Source organism: Ailuropoda melanoleuca, chromosome 12 (assembly GCF_002007445.2).
Source record: "Ailuropoda melanoleuca isolate Jingjing chromosome 12, ASM200744v2, whole genome shotgun sequence".
NCBI lineage: Eukaryota > Metazoa > Chordata > Mammalia > Carnivora > Ursidae > Ailuropoda > Ailuropoda melanoleuca.
In genome coordinates, this window is record NC_048229.1 from 38,650,658 (window position 1) to 38,671,407 (window position 20,750).

Sequence of the window (20,750 nt, forward strand, 5' to 3'; positions counted from 1 at the left end):
CGAATTCTCAACATTTGCTGCAACATGGACGGCACTGGAGGAGATAATGCTAAGTGAAATAAGTCAAGCAGAGAAAGACAATTATCATATGATTTCTCTCATCTATGGAACATAAGAACTAGGATGATCGGTAGGGGAAGAAAGGGATAAAGAAAAGGGGGGTAATCAGAAGGGGGAATGAAACATGAGAGACTATGGACTATGAGAAACAAACTGAAGACTTCAGAGGGGAGGGGGTGGGGGAATGGGATAGACTGGTGATGGGTAGTAAGGAGGGCACGTATTGCATGGTGCACTGGGTGTTATACGCAACTAATGAAGCATCAAACTTTACATCAGAATCAGGGGATGTACTGTATGGTGATTAACATAATATAATAAAATAAAATTAATTATAAAAAAAAAAAAAATTAACACATGGAACTGGACCCACTTTCTTACCCTATACACAAAAATAAACTCAAAATGGATTAAGACCCTAAATGTGAGACCAGAAACCATAAAAATCCTCGAAGACAGCACAAGCAGTAATTTCTCCACAGCAACATTTTTCATGATGCTTATCTCCTGAGGCAAGGAAAATAAAAGTAAAAATAAACTACATCAAAATAAAAAGCTTCTGCACAGCAAAGGAAACAATAAACAGAACTAAATGGAAGAAGATATTTTCAAGTGACATATCCAATAAAGGGCTAGTATCCAAAATATATAAAGAACTTACACAACTCAACACCCCAAAACTAAATAATCCAGTTAAAAAATGGGCAGAACCCATGAACAGACATTTCTCCAAAAAAGATTTACAGATGGCCAACAGACACATGAAAAGATGCTCAACATCACTCATCATCAAGGAATTGCAAGTAAAAACCACAATGAGATATCACCTCGCACCTGTCAGAATAGCTAAAATCAGTAACAAAGAAACAACAAGTATTAGTGAGGATGTGGAGAAAAAGGAACCTTTGGGCACTGTTGGTAGGAATGCAAACTGGTGCAGACACTGTGGAAATCAGTATGGAGACTCCTCAAAAAAATTAAAAGTAAAATGACCATATGATTCAGTAATTCCGCTACTGGGTATTTAACCAAAGAATATGAAAACACTGATTCAAAAAGATCTATCACCTCACACCAGTCAGAATGGCTAAAATTAACAAGTCAGGAAAGGACAGATGTTGGCAAGGATGCAGAGAAAGGGAAACCCTCTTACATTGTTGGTGGGAATGCAAGTTGGTATGACCACTCTGGAAAACAGTATTGAGGTTCCTCAAGAAGTTGAAAATAGAGCTACCCTAGGACCCAGCAATCGCATTACTGGGTATTTACCCCAAAGATACAAATGTAGTGATCCAAAGGGGCACCTGTACCCCAATGTTTATAGCAGCAATGTCCATAATAGCCCAGATGTCCATCCATAGATGAATGGATAAAGATGTATATATACACAATGGAATACTACTCAGCCATCAAAAAAATGAAATCTTGCCATTTGCAACAACATGGATGGAACTAGAGGGTGTTATGCTAAGCAAAATAAGTCAATCACAGCAAGACAATAATCATATGATCTCACTCATATGTGGAATTTAAGAAACAAAACAGAGGATCATAGGGGAAGAGAGGAAAAAATAAAACAAGACAAAATCAGAGAGGGAAACAAACCATAACAGACTCTTAATCATAAGAAACAAATTGAGGATTGCTAGAGGGGAAAGCGGTGGGGGGTGAGGTAACTGGGTGATGGACATTAAGGAGGGCATGTGATATAATAAGCACTGGGTATTATATAAGTCTGATGAATTACTGACCTCTACCTCTGAAACCAATAATACACCATATGTTAATTAATTGAATTTAAATTTAAAAAAGTAAAAAAGAAAAGGAAAAAAAAGATCTATGTACCCCTGTTTATTGCAGCATTATTTACAATAGCCTAATTATAGAACCAACTCAAATGTCCATCAATAGATGAGTGGATAAAGTGGATAAAGATGTGATATATATATAATGGAATATTACTCAGCCATAAAAAGAATAAACTCTTGCCATTTGCAACAACATGGAAAGATCTAGAGAGTACAATGCTAAGTGAAATAAGTCAGTCAAAAACAAATACCATATGATTTCACTCATATGTGGAATTTAAGAAAAAAAGCAAAGGAAAAAAGAGACAAAAAAGACTCAAGTATACAGAACAAACTATTGATTATCAGGGGAGAGGTCAGTAAGGGGACGGATGAAATAGACGAAAGGGATTAACAGTAACCTTACTGTGATGAACACTTGAGTAATGTATAGAACTGTTGAATCTGGGGCGCCTGGGTGGCAGAGCGGTTAAGCATCTGCCTTCGGCTCAGGGCGTGATCCCAACGTTATGGGATCGAGCCCCATATCGGGCTCCTCCACTGGGAGCCTGCTTCTTCCTCTCCCACTCCCCCTGCTTGTGTTCCCTCTCTTGCTGGCTGTCTCTATCTCTGCCAATAAATAATAAATAAAATCTTTAAAAAAAAAAAAGAATTGTTGAATCACTATATTGTACACCTGAAACTAATCTAACACTGTATGTTAAGTGTACTAGAATTTAAAAAACTTAAAGCCCTCTTCCATAAAAATTGGCTTAACAATTAAAAAAATTAACTCAAAATGGATCAATAGCCTAAACGTAAGAGCTAACCCATAAGACTCTTTTTTAAAAGATTTTCTTTATTTATTTATTTGAGAGCAAGAGACAGAGTGCAAGAGAGAGAGAGGGAGCACAAGCAGGGTGGAGGGGCTGAGAGAGAAGCAGACTCCCCTCTGAGCAGGGAGCCCAACATGGGGCTTGATCCCAGGACCCAAGGATCATGACCTGAGCTGAAGGCAGATGCTTAACCAACTGAGCCACCCAGGCCCCCCTATATAAAACTCTTTCAAGAAAACATAGAGATTTATCAGTCTTTGTGACCTTGGAATTGGCAATATGTTCTTAGTAATCATATTATTACAAGTATTTGACAAGTACTACTTGCACTTTGAAAAGTACAAGTAATAAAAAATACATTTTAATTCATCAAAGTTAAAGGTTTTGTGCTTCAAACAGCTAAGGGTGTTTTATGGGGTGAAGAAAAATTTGAAAATAGAGACAGCTGATGTATGCACAACATTGTGAAGACAGGTTACATACCCTGGTATTTACACTAACTACAACTGAATTATACACTTTAAAATGGTTAACTATTATGTGAATCCACCTAAATAAGAAAAACCTTTGAAAAAAAGAAGTCAAAAGAAAACTGGAATAAAAAGATATTGTTTCATTAATAATTAAGATATTGTGAATTAAAACCATAATGACAGATCACTATAAATAGATCAGATAAAAAGTGTAAGGATTCCAAATCTTGGCAAAGATGTGAAGCAGCAGGTAAACATACACTGTTAGAAACAGAATCTTATAGAACCACTCTGAAAAAGTTTGGTATTATTTAGGTTAATATACATATTCCTATGATTCAGCAATTACGCTCCTAGAAAAACATAAACTACAATATTTATAGCAAAAGTTTTTATTAAGAGCAAATAGATGAAAACCCCAATATCCACAAAAAATACACATTGGATAAAGTAAAGTATGATATAGTCATACAGCTATTGAAATGAAATAGCACGTGGTAATGAAAATAAACAAGATACATCTAAACTATTCCATATGAATTAATTTAAAAAATATTAGACACAAAATTAACAAGACACACAGTATGATTTAATTTATATGAAGTTTAAAAGCAGGCAAAATTATAAACATTCCTTAGGTTGTCACAAAAAGTTGGTAAAATGGATGTCTATAATAGCAGAGGAATTATTTTTACAAAAGTCTTTTTAAAGGTTACACTTCAGTAGGAAGTAAAAAAAGATTAATTTTGTTTGGGTAGGCAAAGGTATTTGAGGTAACAGCAAAGTATTTTTTAAACTGCATGACGGTTACATGGGTTATTATTTTTAAAGTATTTTTTTTTTGGTCAAATATTACTGCATGTTTCTGTGAGGGTGTTTTTTTTTTAAGATTTTATTTATTTATTTATTTATTTATTTATTTATTTATTTATTTATTTGAAAGAGAGAGAGAGTACAAGCAGGAGAGCTGCAGGGAGAGGGAGAAGTAGGCTCCCACTGAGCGGACAGCCCCATGTGGGGCTCGATCCCAGGACCCTGGGATCATGACCTGAGCCGAAGTTGGGTGCTTAAGCATCTTCGACTGCACCACCCAGGAACCCCTCTGTGAGGGTGTTTTTGAATGAGTTCAACATTTAAATAAGTAAATTGACTTGTGAGTTAAAGACAGGAAAGCATATTGCCTTTCCTAATGTGGGTGGGCCTCATACAATTAATTAAAGGCCTGAACAGAACAAAAGTCTGATCCCCCAGTGAATAAAGGGAATTTCTCCTGCATGACTGCATTCTAGCTGGGCCATCAGTTTTCTTCCTGCCATTTAGACTCAAACTGAAACAGTAGTGCTTCCCAGATCTCAAGCTCGCTGGCCTTTGGACTGGAACCTACCATCCATTTCTGGTTCTCTAGCTTGTGGACTGTAGATCTTGGGGTTTGTCAGCCTCCATTATTGCATGACACAATTCCTTATTATATATTTATATAGTTCCTATTGGTTCTGATTCCCTGGAGAACCCTGACAAATCTCCCTCCCCTTCCTCAATGTATATATCCATACATATATGTGGATATATGTATGTGTGTGTGCGTTTAAGTAAGAATCATTGTACGTGTACAGTACTATTTAGTGAGACTAATCTTTTTTGGTTTTTCTTTTTTAAAAATTTTTTAAGGTTTTATTTATTCATTTGACAGAGAGAAAGAGACAGCCAGCAAGAGAGGGAACACAAGCAGGGGGAGTGGGAGAGGAAGAAGCAGGCTCCCAGCGGAGGAGCCTGATGTGGGGCTCAATCCCAGAACGCACAGATCATGCCCTGAGCTGAAGGCAGACACTTAATGACTGAGCCAGCCAGGCACCCTGGTTTTTCTCAGTATAACTGAAAAGAGGAGTTTGAGAAAATTCAAGAAAACTGCCTTTCCCTAAGTGAGAATAAACTTGCATTTTGTCCATGATATGTTAGCTAATTTAATTTTTTTATATCATTCCTGGAGATTTAGATCCAAACTATCTTGGTTAAGATCATTAGCTCTGAAGTCTGACAAACCCAGCTTTCAATCCAGGTCCTAAAATCCAGGTCTGAACACTACGTCCTTGGGTAAATTATTTGCCCCACTAAGACTCAGTTTTCTCCTCTACAGAATATTGGCAAAAAATTATCAGTTTCTAAGGTATTATATACAGTGCCTTGCACATAATAAAGCTCAAGAAATGGTATTTTCATTTATTAATTATCCTTATCTTATTATGCTATATAGTTATTTTGTGTAAGTCCACAAAATCATAATAAAAAGTGTTCTGTTAGACATTTCACTCAGTGAATTGCCAGATAATCTATTACTTTTTTGTTCCTGATTCTCTATTATTATTGTATCAGAATTTCATTTTAAATTATATTGTTTTAAGATACCACAACTTTATAAAACGATTTAACATAAATGGTAACATATGACAAGCACACCAATATTGGGGAAGGCATTGCTACATTCTTTTGTGTTCAAAATCTACATATGATTTGAGAAATAAGACATACAAATTCCTCCAGAGGTAAGTCATCTTTCTTGGATGTCTCTAAACTCCTCTTTCTGACTGTATCAACAAGAGCCAAAAGTGGTTATTCTCTATAAATAGTGTGCATCCCTAGAGTTAAAAATACACTGCCTGAAGTTGTAATGGGTCATCACTGTTGGCTTCTGTTCCAGAGACCTAAGTCTGTGTAACTTTTTTTAAAACTTTATTTATTTAAGTAATCTCTACACTCAACATGGGGCTCAAACTCACAACCCCAAGATCAAGAGTCTCATGCTCTTATGACTGAGCAGCCAGGTGCTCCTAGATCTATAGAACTCTTAGAGAAACCAGTTGGTGTTCATTGGTTCAGATAGTAAGTCTCTCAAATGCCTTATCCTTCCCAAAGGTCCCATCTGATTATACAATAATCAGTGAACAGAGATTGACCTAATTTTAAATTAGCATCATATCATGATGTATTTGATCTCTTTTTTGGCTTTGGTTTGTCTTTGATCTTTCCTTTTCAGAGAAAAGCACAGCCAACTTAACCCAGCCTATTTGTATAATATACATTAAAGAATTATCCTTTATTTAAAAAAAAAAGGCAAGATGAGTATTTAGAAAATTATTAGCACTTACTATACTTTCCTTTGTCTTTTTGCAAGAAGTAGTCATGTTATATATAAAGGACACCCTCCTGGGCATATATCATGGCCTCCTGGACATAGCACTGTATTGTTGAAGGTGCACTGATGGGCAATAAAGACAGTGCTCCACATGTCAGATTTATCTTCTCATCTCTTGGAGACCTGAATTCAAACCCAGAGTTTACCCCAAAGGTACAGACGTAGTGAAAAGAAGGGCCATATGCACCCCAATGTTCATAGCTGCATTGTCCACAATAGCTAAATCGTGGAAGGAGCCTAGATGCCCTAACAGATGACTGGATTAAGAAGCTGTGGTCCATATATACAATGGAATATTACTCAGCTATCAGAAAGAATGAATTCTCAACATTTGCTGCAACATGGATGGCACTGGAGGAGATAATGCTAAGTGAAATAAGTCAAGCAGAGAAAGACAATTATCATATGGTTTCTCTCATCTATGGCACATAAGAACTAGGATGATCGGTAGGGGAAGAAAGGGATAAAGAAAGGGGGGGTAATCAGAAGGGGGAATGAAACATGAGAGACTATGGACTATAAGAAACAAACTGAGGGCCTCAGAGGGGAGGGGGGTGGGGGATTGGGATAGACCGGTGATGGGTAGTAAGGAGGGCATGTATTGCATGGTGCACTGGGTGTTATACACAACTAATGAAGCATCGAACTTTACATCGGAATCCGGGGATGTACTGTATGGTGACGAACAATATAATAAAAAATCATTAAAAAAAAAAGAAATGAATTCAAACCCAGAATATATTTTATACATGCCTGAATGTACAAAGCTTTTTTTAACTTCAAATTAAAAAAAAAACAAAAACAGAGTACATTCCCCAGTTTATCTGATAAAACGAGTATAGCCATGATGTCAAATAACAAAACGACTATAAAAGAAAATAATTTCAGGCTGATCTAACTTATGAACATAGATATAAAAATGGAAAAAATTCTAGCAAACTAAATACAGTAAGTAATAAAAAAGAAAAGACTATAAGTTTATTTTATTCAAGGAAGATAAGATTCCTCTAACATTAGAAAATATATTAACATAATTAACTTTGTTAACAGATTAAAGAGAAAAAGCAAAATTATCTCCAATAAACAGAGAATTATTTGATGAAATTCAACATCCAATTATTAAAAAGAAAAAAGAACTTAAAAACCTGTGAGTAGAAGGAAATATCCTTATACTGATGAATGGTACCTATAAAATACAGGAAAGAACATACCAAATGATGAAAAAGTAAATGGATGTCCTTAAAAGTTGTAGCAAGTAAAATATATAAACCACTGGAAAGCAAGAAACCAAATTGATGTTTGCAGATCTTATGGCTGCCTACAAGGAAAAAATGCAAAAGATTCTCTAACAGATTGTTATATTTAATAAAAGATTTCACAGAACTCAGAAATAAACCAGAAAACAGGCCAACTGCATCTCTACATACCAGCAACAAAGTTAGAAAAATACATTTTATTTAGGGGTGTCTGACTGGCTCAGTCAGTAGGACAGGCAACTCTTGATCTTGGGATTGTGAGTTCGAGCACCACATTGTGTATAGAGGTTACTTTAAAAAAATAAAATACAATATAAAAAAGAAAAAGAAAATACATTTTATTACAAATAGTATCAATGCAAAGTACTTAGAAATGTATAATGTGTGAACAGAATTATAAAAGTGGACTGACATATTAAACAACACCAAAATATATGGAAATGTCATTTCTTATTAAAAGGAAGCATCAATTTTGTAAAGCCATCAACTCTCCTGAGTAATCTATATATTCAATGCAATTGAAACCAAAATTACAAGTTTCTCATGGATCTTGACAAGATGACTTTCTTTTTTTTTTTTTTTAAAGATTTTACTTATTTATTCGACAGAGAGAGAGAGAGCCAGTGAGAGAGGGAACATGAGCAGGGGGAGTGGGAGAGGAAGAAGCAGGGCTCATAGCAGAGGAGCCTGATGTGGGGCTCGATCCCATAACGCCGGGATCACACCCTGAGCCGAAGGCAGGTGCTTAACCGCCGTGCCACCCAGGCGCCCCTTGACAAGATGACTTTCTAACCTATATATAGAAGACTAAGGGACACTCCTTAAAAATAAGCTGGAAGGGCTTGCTCTATCAGATGTCAAGACTTACTACAAAACAATACTCACTGACTGGCATTGGCACAAAGAAAAAATTAGAGAACTATGGCACAGGAGACTGACTCAGGAATACACTCACACACATATGGAAACCTATGATCAGACAATCCTGACACACTGCAACTCTTCCAGATAAGACTAAAAGAGAGAGGATACTAAATTCAATGTGTGATCCTAGACTGTTTCCTGGACAGTGCCTGGGGAACAGAGGATGAGGGCACAGTGAGTTGCTACAAAAAACATTATTGGGACCAGTGAAAAATCTTGAATATAGACTGTTAAATAAGAGTACTGCGTAATTGTGTAAATTTCTTATTTTAGTAAGTGTACTGTGGTCATGTAAGAGAATACTCTTGTTCTGAGAAAATAACAAACAGACATATTTAAAGGTAAAGAAGCAAATGTCCCCAACATATTCTTAAATATGCATTGTGTATGTGTGTGTGGGCACATGCAAATATAGAGAGAACACCTACAAGCACATACAGGAATGATCCTGCAAATGAGGCAAAAGTAAACTGTTGGTGAATATGAGTAAAGAGTATACAAGAATACTTTGTACTATTCTTGTAACTTTTCTGCAAATTTGAAATTTAATCAAAATTTAAAGTTACCCAAAACAAGACATATCATTAAATAATTCTCATGTTAAATATGAAACTAAATAGAAATATATTAGAAATGAAAAGGAGAGCAATATATAGAAAAAACCTAGACACAGGAAAATTACAGAGAAAAAATTAATAACATTAAACTTTTAAAAATAAAATAAAACTGATCTAAATTCAATACTGTAACAAAATAGCAGGAAAGGATTAATGAAGATAAAAACAGAATACGAAAATTTTAAAATATGTAAGATTCACAAAACTCAAAACTTGCTTTTGAAAAGCATGAAGACTGCCAATTAAACAAGTGTGAAAACTATTTTATGTTTTCTCCCAACACACCACTAATATGACCAAACAATGTCATTAATCAAAATATTAATTGCCGGCAAGAACACAGGTATGCCGGATATTGTTGACTTTCTCCTTCAAACTCATCTCTCCCTACTTACTTGCTACAAAATGGTTTTGGTTTTGGTATTTTTGATAGTTACAGTACTCAGCTCTAGAAAACAAATCATGATTTGTCTAAGTCAGTGGTTCTTAATTCTGACTGTAATTAGAATCAATTGGGTAGCTTTCAAAAAATTCTAGAGCTTGAACATCACTCCAGACCAATTAAATCTCAATGTTTTTCTCGTCACTTTGTATAACTGTTTAAGTCATTAATTCGCAACTGTGACAGCATACTACAATCATCTGGTGCTCTTTTAAAAATGATGATACTCAGACCGTATCCCAGATGAATTAAATCAAAATTGTTGTGGGCAGGACCTTAACCAAGTTTAAGAATAACTAGCATAAATTAAAAGAAAATATTAGTCCTCTGTCCCTATTTGTTGCAAGTGCTTTTTTGCACCTCATGTAGCCATAAGTAAACTAACTGGAAGTGGAGAAACACATTCTGTCAGAGAAAGCTAGGCATACTATGAAGTGAACAAGATATTGTGAAGTTTAATTTATAAATATTTACTGAAGTTTAAAATATGTGTATTCTATTGTTTCCATAATTTCACTTTTAGTATATACCTTAGAGAAAGCCTATACATAAACGTTCATTAGAACAGTGATTGCCATGGTCATAACTATATGAAACTAAGTATTTAAAAACCAAAGAAAGATTAAACATACCACAGTATTACAAAATATGGCCTTACATGAAGCAACTAAAGTGAGGTAGTTCTATACTTACGTGTACAATACTTCACACAGAATGAGAAAGCAAGTTTCTGAATGGTAACAATAACTACCAAATGACTGACACTAAGTGAATGTTCTAAGAATCCTGTTGTAAGGATTTTACATGAACCAACTCAAACCTTGGACCAACCCTATGATGCGATTATTTTCCACATTTTGCAGCCTATACTTAGAATTCTCTTTATACCGATATACTTTTATGTGACAAAACAGTACCACATACATGTGTGCATATATTTAAATGCACAGGATACAGGCAAAAAGGATAAATAATTAACTTAGAACAGTGGCTACCTTTGGTACTTTTTGTAGATACCTGGGAACAGGCACTCTGGTGGCATGGCATGGAAGCCTCTCCATAACATATAAATTATTTTTATAAGAAAAATACATAATTATGATTTAACTAAAAATAAAACTTAAAAAGGAAAAGACTAGCTAGCATTCAGGCTAAGGAGATACTTGTTTATAAAGGCAATAGTTTGTAAGCTAACCATATTCAACAAAAGGGGCTTGATAAGATGCTAACACTATGAAACCATGACAACTCATGGTAATGATACATGTGTAAAAGCATGACAGTTGTTCAGAATGTATTTTGGCATGATAAAGATGGTTTACAGGTCAATGGCCATAGTATGATCACATTAAAGAAAGAATTCTAAGCATTTGCTCTAACGATTTGGCAGCAGTCTTTAATTGATAGGACTATTGATGACCTTTGTCTTTTATTTCTGCTTCTCTGTATTTTCTAAATTTGCTGTAATAATGAATTATTTTATAATGAAAAGAAACAGAGAATACAGCTATTTTCAGAAAAAAAAGTGACATATTTGATCAGGTATTCAAAGATTTATAAAAGGAAATGATCTAAACATGGCACAGGTACAAGCACAGATACATAAGTTTTTAAAAAGTTTAATAGATAATACAACCTATTTAAATAATATAACACCAAGTAGACAATTCAAAGTAACGGAAAAGGAAATAAGTTATTACTAGATAAAAGATACTGGAACAATACTGAGTAAATGAAAAAAACTGAATTTAGGTCCAATACACAGCAAAACAAATTTATAATGGTATGTATATAAGAGAATTGAAATGTATAATTCTGGCTCTCAATGATTTACAAAACATTTGGGGAGCAAAATTTGACTCTAAAATCCTTTGCGGAATAAGGCTGGACACATCATGCTCCCTGACTTTAAAGAATATTATTGTTTTTATATAGTAATCAAAAAGTATGCGATTGACATAAAAAAAGACACACAGATCAGTGGACCAGAAATAAACCCATACACCACAAACCCAGAAATAAACTATGGCCAATTAATTTCGACAAAGGAGCCAAAAATATACAAAAGGGAAAGGACAGCCTCTTTAATAAAAATGGAAAAACTAGACGTCACATGCAAAAGAATGAAACTAGATTATTATCTTACACCATACAAAAAATTAACTCAAAATGGATAAAAGACTTGAACTAAAACCTGAACCCATAAAACTCCTAGAAGAAAACAGAGGCTGTTAGCTCCTTTACATTGGTCTTGGATATGATTTTTTGGATATAACTCCACAAGCAAAAGCAATAAAAGCAAAAATAAATGAGTGGACTATATCAAACTAAAAAGCTTCTGAATAGCAAAGGAAATCATCAACAAAATAGAAAGGGAACCTACTGAAGGGAAGAAAATATTTGCAAATCATATACCTGATAAGGGGGCATATGATAATATTAAAAAGTAATACAACTCAATAGCAAATAAACATTCTGATTTAAAAAATGGGCAGAGGTTCCAAATAAACATTGCTCCAGAGAAGACATACAGATGGCCAACAGTACATGAAATGATGCTCAACATTACTAACTATGAGGGAAATGCAAATCAAAACTACAATGAGATATCATCTTACAACTGTTAGAGTGGCTATTACCAAAAATACAAGAAATAATGTGTTGAGAAGGATATGGAGAAAAGGCAACACTCTTGCCCTGCTGATTGGAATGTAAATTGCTGTAGCCACTATGGAAAACAGCATGGAGGTTTCTCAAAAAATTAAAAACAGAATTACCATATGATCCAGCAATTCCACTTTTGAGTATTTATCCAAAGAAAATGAAAACACGAATTCAGAAAGATATATGCACCTTCATGTTCACTGCAGCATTGTTTACAATAGCCAAGATATGGAAACAATCTGAGCGACCAATAATCAACGAATCAAGATTATTGGAATATTATTCAGTCACTAAAAAGAATGAAATCTTGCCATCTGGGACAACATGTTTGGACCTTGAGGTCATTACGCTAAGTGAAATAAGTCAGACAAAAATAAATACCATATACTTTCACTTATATGTGAAATTTAAACAAACAAATAAAAGCCAAGCTCGTAGACACAGAGAACAGATTGGTAGTTACCAGAGACTGGGGGGGGGGGTTGAAATGGGTAAAGGGGTTCAAAAGGTACAAACTTCCAGTTATAAAACAAATAAGTCATAGGTAGTAAATAATACTGCACTGCATATTTGAATGTTGATAATAGACTAAATCTTAAAAATCCTCATTACAAGAAAAACTACATATGGTGATGGATATTAACTAGACTTACGGTGGGGTCATTTCAAAATATATACAAATATCAAATCATTATCTTGTATTTCTGAAACTAATATAATGTTACGTGGCATTTATACCTCAATTTAAAAAAATCCTTTGGGAACCACCAAAAGGCCGTTAGTTAAGTGCTTTATACTGTAATTGATAGAGAGATCCCAAAAATGAGAAGTAGAGGAGAAAGGGAGCTAACATTTATTGAACTTCTGATGTGTACCAAGTGTTCTACACATATCTTATTTCATTCTCAACATTAAGTGAGAATAAGAACCTCTCATCTACAGGTTAAACAGCTCACAGGTGGTATAGCTGAGATCAGAACCCACATCTGATACTAGAGCCCATACTTTTTACACCATGTTACAGACAGACTAGCATAGGTAAAACAATCTGAGAGATGATGTTTCTTTTTTTTATTATTCTGAAGAAGCCAGTATTTATTTATTTATTTATTTTGGGAACTGCCTTCTTTATAGAGTCTCCTCTTACCCAGAGACTGTTCAGGGGCTATTAGGTACATCAGTTAGGATTCAGTTTAGCTTCATGTTGCAGAAAACCCAAACAAGTGGTGGGTTAAACACATGAGGGTTGAAGAAGCCAGTATTTAAACTAAACAGTTAATGAGAATAGATGGCAAAGATGCAAAGGCAAAAACTATCTGACAAAGGACAGTGGAAGGTAGGGGGAAGAGGAAAGGGCAATTAAAAAAGAAATATAGGGGCGCCTGGGTAGCGCAGTCGTTGAGCGTCTGCCTTCGGCTCAGGGCGTGATCCCGGTGTTCCGGGATAGAGTCCCACATCGGGCTCCTCCGCTGGGAGCCTGCTTCTTCCTCTCCCACTCCCCCTGCTTGTGTTCCCTCTCTCGCTGGCTGTCTCTCTGTCACATAAATAAATAAAATCTTTAAAAGAAAAAAAAGAAATATAATATGGAGAGAACAGTACAAGGTACCATCAAAAGCAGAACTGATCGGACCAGAATGTTATTAAAATAAAAATTTTAGATAATAGATATCTACATCTGCACCTAAGGCTATACCTATTTTTTAAAATTTTTGAATATTTTATTATTTTTTTTGAGAGAGAATAAGAGAGAGAGAGCACAAGCTGGGGGAGAGGCAGAGGGAGAGAGAGAAGTAGATTCCCTGCCTGATGCAGGACTCCTGATGCAGGACACTGGGATCACGACCTGAGCCAGGGGCAGACGCTTAAATGACCGAGCCACCCAGGCACCCCTTTTTATTAAATTTTAAGCAATTTCCACACCCAGCGTGGGGCTTGAACTTATAGCCCCGAGATCAAGAGTTGCACGTTCCACTGACTGAGCCAGTCAGGCACCCCCTACCTAATTTTTATATCCCTACTTCCAAAAATGTATTTGAGGAGGCTAAGAGTTAAAGAAAAAAATTTCTAATCATACACAATGGTCATAGGTAACAGGTACTCAGTATCATAAACACAGGCTAAAATTATTACTATGACTGATCATTATTTGAAGTGCTCAGACTGCTGGCACTCAAAGCAAAAGATACAATGGATTATACGGTTCCTATTTGCCTAGGACTATTTACAGGAGATAAGCAAGACCTTCTTGAGAAAACCTTAAGAAGACCTAAAATAACAGAGGTTCAGGTTCTTAGAAGATTCACCAAATTTTTACTCACACAATTATAGATACAACGCAGTTCATCTAAATCACAGAAGATGCTTGAGTGGAACCAAGCTATTTCAAAAAATTTATATGGAAATGAAGAGGAACACAAACAGCCAAGACACTCTTGAGGAACAAGAGGTAAGAGAACTTGCTCCAAATATTATAAAGTCACAGTGAATAAGATAGCATGATATTGCTGCAAGGAGAGAAAAATAGAGCAACGGAACAGAATATAATGTCCAGAAGTAGATGTAGACATGCATGATCACTTGATTTTTTACTAAAATGGCACTGCAGATCAGTGTAGAAAAGGTGAACTTTACAATAAATGACACTGGGACAACTGGGTACCCATATGGGGGATAAAACGAAATTACATCACTACCTACAGAAATCAATTCCAGGTAGTGTAAAGACCTACATGTTAAAGCCAAAGACTGGAAAGCTTTTAGAAGAGCATATAAGAAAATCTTCATTATTTCAAGGTAGCAGAAAATTTCTTAAACAAACACTAACCATGAAAAAGATTTCATGACATTTAAATCCCAAACCTCTATTCATCAAAAGGCACCAGAATGAAAAACCAAGCCAGAGCAGAAGAAAATATTTAGTCACTATTATACAGAATATCTATCTATCTCTCTATCTCTCTATCTATCTATGTGTTTTAATCAGAGAAAAACAACCCAATTAAAAATTGGAAAAACATTTGAACAAGTGTTTTACAAAAGAGAACATCTGGTTGGGTAAGAATTGGTGTTCAGTTTCATTGATAATCTAGGAAATATCAATTAAATGTGATTAATAACAATAGACATCCACCAAATTGGCAAAAATTTAAAAGTATGATGATGTCAAGGGCTGGCACGGATGTGGAGCAAAAAGAATCTTTCTAAACAGCTGATACAAGTAAAAACTTGCACAGTATCTTTAGAGAACAGTTTGACATTGTCTAGTAAAACTGAAGACATACAAACTCTATCCCTTAGCAATTTAATCACAATTTTAGCATATATGCTAAAGAAATGCAAGCACACATGTACCAAAATATGTGCACAAAATATTCATAGTCACATCACTTGTAACAGTCAAAAACTGGAAACAAGTCATATACCCATGAAAAGTAGAATGGATAAGTAGTAAACTGTGATGCTATCGTGCAAGATAATATATATACACATACAGCAATGGAAAAAAATGTACTGTAGTTACAGGAAACATGAATGAAGCTCATATTTTTTATGAAAAAAGACACAAAAGAATGTCTATTCATAATAGAAAACACATAAACTAAACCTTTTGTGATTTTGGAATTCATACACTAAAGTTCTAATGAAAGGCAAAGAAATGATCACAGTAGTCATCACCAGAGGAACACAATTGTTTGTGGCAGGGTACATTAGAGGTTTCTTTAGAGATGGCTGTATTCTATTTCTTAGGTACTCCCTATTGTGGGTCTTTATAATTATGTATTAAATGGCACAAATGAGGAGGATATGCCATTTCTGTATCTAATTGGAGAGAGAAAAAAAAAGCCACAGGCATTCAAATAAATATGCACTTCTAAAAATGTTTCACATATTAAATCATGTGGGCAAATACTTAAATATAATTTTATGTAAAAATGTAGGCTATAATGGTAAATTCTGAATGAATTCAGTTTTTAAAAATCACATTTTATATACATAAATAAAACAGACCAGAAAGAAAATACAAAAAAGTTAGCATTGGTTTTAACTGGGAATTGAAATTTTCTTCAAAAGATGTACTTCTGAAATTATTTAAAATAGTCATGCCTTACTTTTATAAATAGAAAAAAATAGTATTTTTTTAAAAGACAGCATAAAGGAAAATTAAACCATTTGACAAATTAGTAAGAGAAAATCAAGTGCCCGTGAGGGCTTAGGGATTGCACCCAATCACATTTTCTCAGAGGGTTAATTCCAGGGATCAAGTCACCTGATGGGCAAGAATTTTCAAGAGGAGAAAAACAGGTAAAGTCTTGACAAAGAAAAGGGCACTTCAGGAAACAAGGGGAAACGACAAACTACCTTTCGGGAGCCTTGTGGATGTTCAACAGCCATTCTTTACTCCACTCTGGAAGGCTCTGTGCAAGCAAAGCAGAGCTGAGGAAGAAGAAAAGAGGAAACATCAGGTTCTTCTGGAAGCCCAGGCCAGCCAACCGCCCGCCATCTATAAATGTAGGTCAGGCAAGACTAGGGCGTCCTGTTCAATACCAGCATCAAGACAAGAGCAGGGTCACTGCAGTTCTGGGCAGAATCTGTCCCTGAGCTCACAGAGGTCCCCCCGGGAGCAGAGCGCTGGAGTCACAAAGGCAGACAAAGGCGCCCCATAACTACAGTGCTATACAGACACACAGTCCCACAAACTCACACCATGGGGGCACGGGCACCCCAAACCTAAACACAACTGGCTGCACATGGTCACGCAAGCATACACACCACGGGAACAGACACAGTCACAATCGCAGCCATAGGCACCGCACACATTCATATTCCCACTGCCACACTATGGGGACACAGTGACAACAACGAATTGACACGCACCCTACACCAATAATATCACAAATACATACACCATGGGTAAATACAATCACAGATCTCACAGTTAAGACATCCCACACCTACAGTTCAGCAAATGGTCATAAACACACACGCACCAAGAAGACAACCAGTTTTACAACCGCGGTCAAAGAACACTACATTCGCAAAAACCCGGTCACACAATTAAATCTCATCACACATAAACAATCACAACCACAAATCAAGCCCTCCTCCCCGCCCTCACAGTTCAGTACACGGTCACACTGACACAGAGACACAGTCACATTTAGACACACACCCTCCTCACAATCTCCCCTGCTCAGCTGGCTCCCCAACACACCCCGCACAGGCCAGTGGTTCCAGACACGCCGGCCCCAACCCCGGGCTCCAGGCCACCTCACCTATGCCTCCTTGTAGGGTCAGCACCCCTCTACCCTACTTGGAGCAAGTCCAACGCGACAGCTCCCACAGCGCCCGGAGGCCGTCTGCCCCTACCGGCCAGAAGATCCCGCCCACTCCTCAGGAGAGGGGCTAGTTCTCGCGGGAAGGAGCACTGAGCCTAGAGGCCTCTGGGAGATGTAGTACAGATGTAGCGACAGGTTGCTAAAAAGCGGCCTCCTGCATACATCGACCGCCCGGTGGCGCTGAGCCCGGACTCAGTCAAAACTGCGTCTTCCGGCTAAGCAGCGCACCGAAGGCTTCCGCGAGTTTCAGCTGATTAGGATTCTGTCAACCAAACTGTAGTCAGCCTCGCCCGAGCCCTCCTCTTGACCAGGTCTCGTCCTTGACCTGCTGACCCTAGTTCAGCAAGAATCCCCCTGCTCTTGATATTTAACCAAGCTCCTCTTAATAATTTTCTATCCACTGACTCCCTCACTCTGACCCTTGGATATAAATCCCAGCTACTGTTATATACTGTGTTGAGTCCAGTATCTCTTCTCCATTGCGACAGTCTCTAATAAAGTCTTTCTTACCTGCTTAACTTGCCTGGTGCATTTTTTCGTTGACAAAGCCCCCAGTGCGGTTCTCTCAGGCTTTGACGACTCACCCTGCAACACACTGGGCCCTAAGGCCTCCTGGGAAATGCAGTCCTGGACTTTGCCAACTGCCAAATGGACCAGGCCAAGGTAAGCGGTGTCCTCTAGGCACTGAGGTGAGGCCTGGCTGCCCTTAAGTGCCCTGGAGGGTGATCGGAATTCTACTTTGCCCTGGGAATACAAAAATGTTCTTGAGGCAGGCTGCTGCAGACCTTGTCAGAACGAACCCAAATGTGGACCTGAGCATCTGTGACCAAACCAGCCTGGGGAGTTTGAAAGGGAGGCATCTTCAAGCCCAGTCATGTATGTGAAAGTGGACAAAGGAGGTCCTGTGTAAGACAGTGGTGAGATTACATGCGTGACTTGTGAGGCGGGAGGGAGGATAGTTGAGTGAAAGAGAAACTGCATTCGGGTAAAACTGAGGAGTGTGACAGAGTGGTGGCATCAAGATTATGTGTGGCTTAATGAGGCTGGAGGGTCACATCATGGGTTGTGTGCAGCTAGTGGGGCAAGAGTGTCTGGATCCCTGTGCGGATATGTATTTGTGTGATCACCTGAATGTAGGTCATCTCCGCATGGGTGCCTGAGATGGTGGAGGAATCTGAATCCTGTAAGCCTCATTTTCTCTTCAAGCTGATAATAAGGGTATGTCTTCCTGGAGCCTGATTTTAAGAGGAAAAAGCTACATTTTAATTTATATAATAAATAACTTGTAGCATTTTTATATAAACGCTTAAGATTTCAACCATCTCTTCTGGAATAGAATAACAAATCAGTATGACATTTTAAACAAGGTTATTTTGCTATAGGGGACCTGTTTTGTCCACAGTCTTGCCCCCAAACATTTACTCTTTTCTGGTCTTTGGGAGTCGTTGGCAGGGTAAATGTTTGGAGATGTAATTGTTCAATTCAACCAGAAGCAGCAACCACAATTAAAAGACGTTCAGAAGCGGTACAGGGATGTGATGCTGGGGAACTAGAGTAACACAGGCATATGAGACATGGATAGTTCTCTGTATAATCCAACTTTTGAAAGTAAAGTGCTATCTCTTTTCCATTTCTGAAATATTTAGAAACTTTACGTGGCATGATAGATTCAGCTTTGAGATAACAAGTTTCAGGTATTCTCAAACCCTCTGCCATATGATTGCATATGCTCAACCTTTAAGGTAAAAGGTTATTTACTTTGTTCCTCTTTATGTGGTAACTTCCTTAAAGGCCCAGGCTCAGCCTGATTTGGGGGATGGTGCTTGAATTGAAATTCAATCTTCTGTCATTTTCCTATATATAGGCTATCACATCACCAAACTGGATAAAATCTTTAAGTTGGAACAAGAGAGGCCACGGATGGTGAATAGAGGAAATGTAAAGGAGGTTCTTTCCAAGTGAGTGAGTGAGAACCAGGGAGATATGCTTGGGATAAGGCTGAACACAGAGGTTCAGTGAGAGAGCTGACACCACTGAAATGTTTTTCAGGATTTTCTTTATAGGCCCTGCTGTCCTTGAGTCTTAATTTATGTGAATCCTCTGTCATCATTCTTCCTCTATCAGTGCCCTCTTTTCTTTAAATAATCCTAGAGGACCATATTCTCCTCATTGTCCTAGTCTACCTATGCAGTATGTCCACAAATCTGCAGTCTCAGGACACCTGGGTGTCTCAGTCTGTTAAGAGTCTGCCTTCAGCTGGCATCATGATCCCAGGGTCCTGGGATCGAGTCTCACAGAGTCCCGCCTCGGGCTCCTTGCTCACCGGGGAGCCTGCTTCTCCCTTGGCCTGCTGTTCCCCATGCTTGTGCTCTCTCTCTCTCTAACAAATAAATAAACAAAATTTAAAAATCTGCAGTTTTTCAAGACTATTATTGTTGCACACTGCGGTTTCTTTTTTTATTACAGTCTGTTTTCTACCTTTTTATTGCTAAAAGCATCAGGATTATATTTTACATCTGCATTTCCCATTGTCACTTATTTCCCAAGTCATATTTCAGCAACTTTCATCACCTCTTGAAGTTACTAGCTTAGAAATGGCTGCTGATTTCCTCCTAGCTCTCCTTTCTGCCAACCTTTTTTATTCCACAATTGTTTTTAAAGGAATCATCTCATTCATCTTAAATATTTAAACAAGGTTATAGTGGGGAAAAAAAAAAGAAGTCTCCCTATCAACTATTTCTCTTCTCCATCTGCATCTACTGTGACTAGTTACATATGTAAACTGCTTTGAGTAATTCTACATTTATACCAAAATATCTATGTATATAAAGCCCCTCATCTTTATTTTTCACAATGTTAGTATACTATAAAGCATCTAGTTTTTTACTCACTATTATTTCTTAGGAGACATCCCATATTAATACATATTCCTTAATTCCTTTGTATGGTGGTATAGTGTTTTGTGGTAGGGGAAATGTCATACTTTGATACCATATTAATGAATATTTAGGATGTTTTCAGGTTTCTACAATTCTGGAATAATATATTTACTAAGCTTTGCATAGATGAGCATGCATCTTTGTAATAAATTCCTTTAAGAAGTGCTGGGCCAGAGGTTATGTATAAATATATGCAATCCACATAAGATGAATCTCTTTCCATTCC

The 20,750-nt window shown here is 36.9% G+C and overlaps 1 protein-coding gene across 1 annotated transcript in view; it reads right to left on the bottom strand.

Annotated features, from left to right (window-relative positions):
• The window catches only part of LOC100469897 (zinc finger protein 345), a 73,605-nt gene extending 55,979 nt beyond the window's left edge, over positions 1-17,626 (bottom strand). Inside the window, exons 1-2 of the mRNA XM_034638386.1 lie at positions 17,523-17,626; positions 16,609-16,683 (exon numbers count right to left, since the gene is read on the bottom strand). The gene's annotated coding sequence lies outside the window, so the exon portion shown is untranslated. The remainder of the gene's footprint in view (positions 1-16,608; positions 16,684-17,522) is intronic.
• Between the last annotated feature and the right edge of the window lie 3,124 nt (positions 17,627-20,750).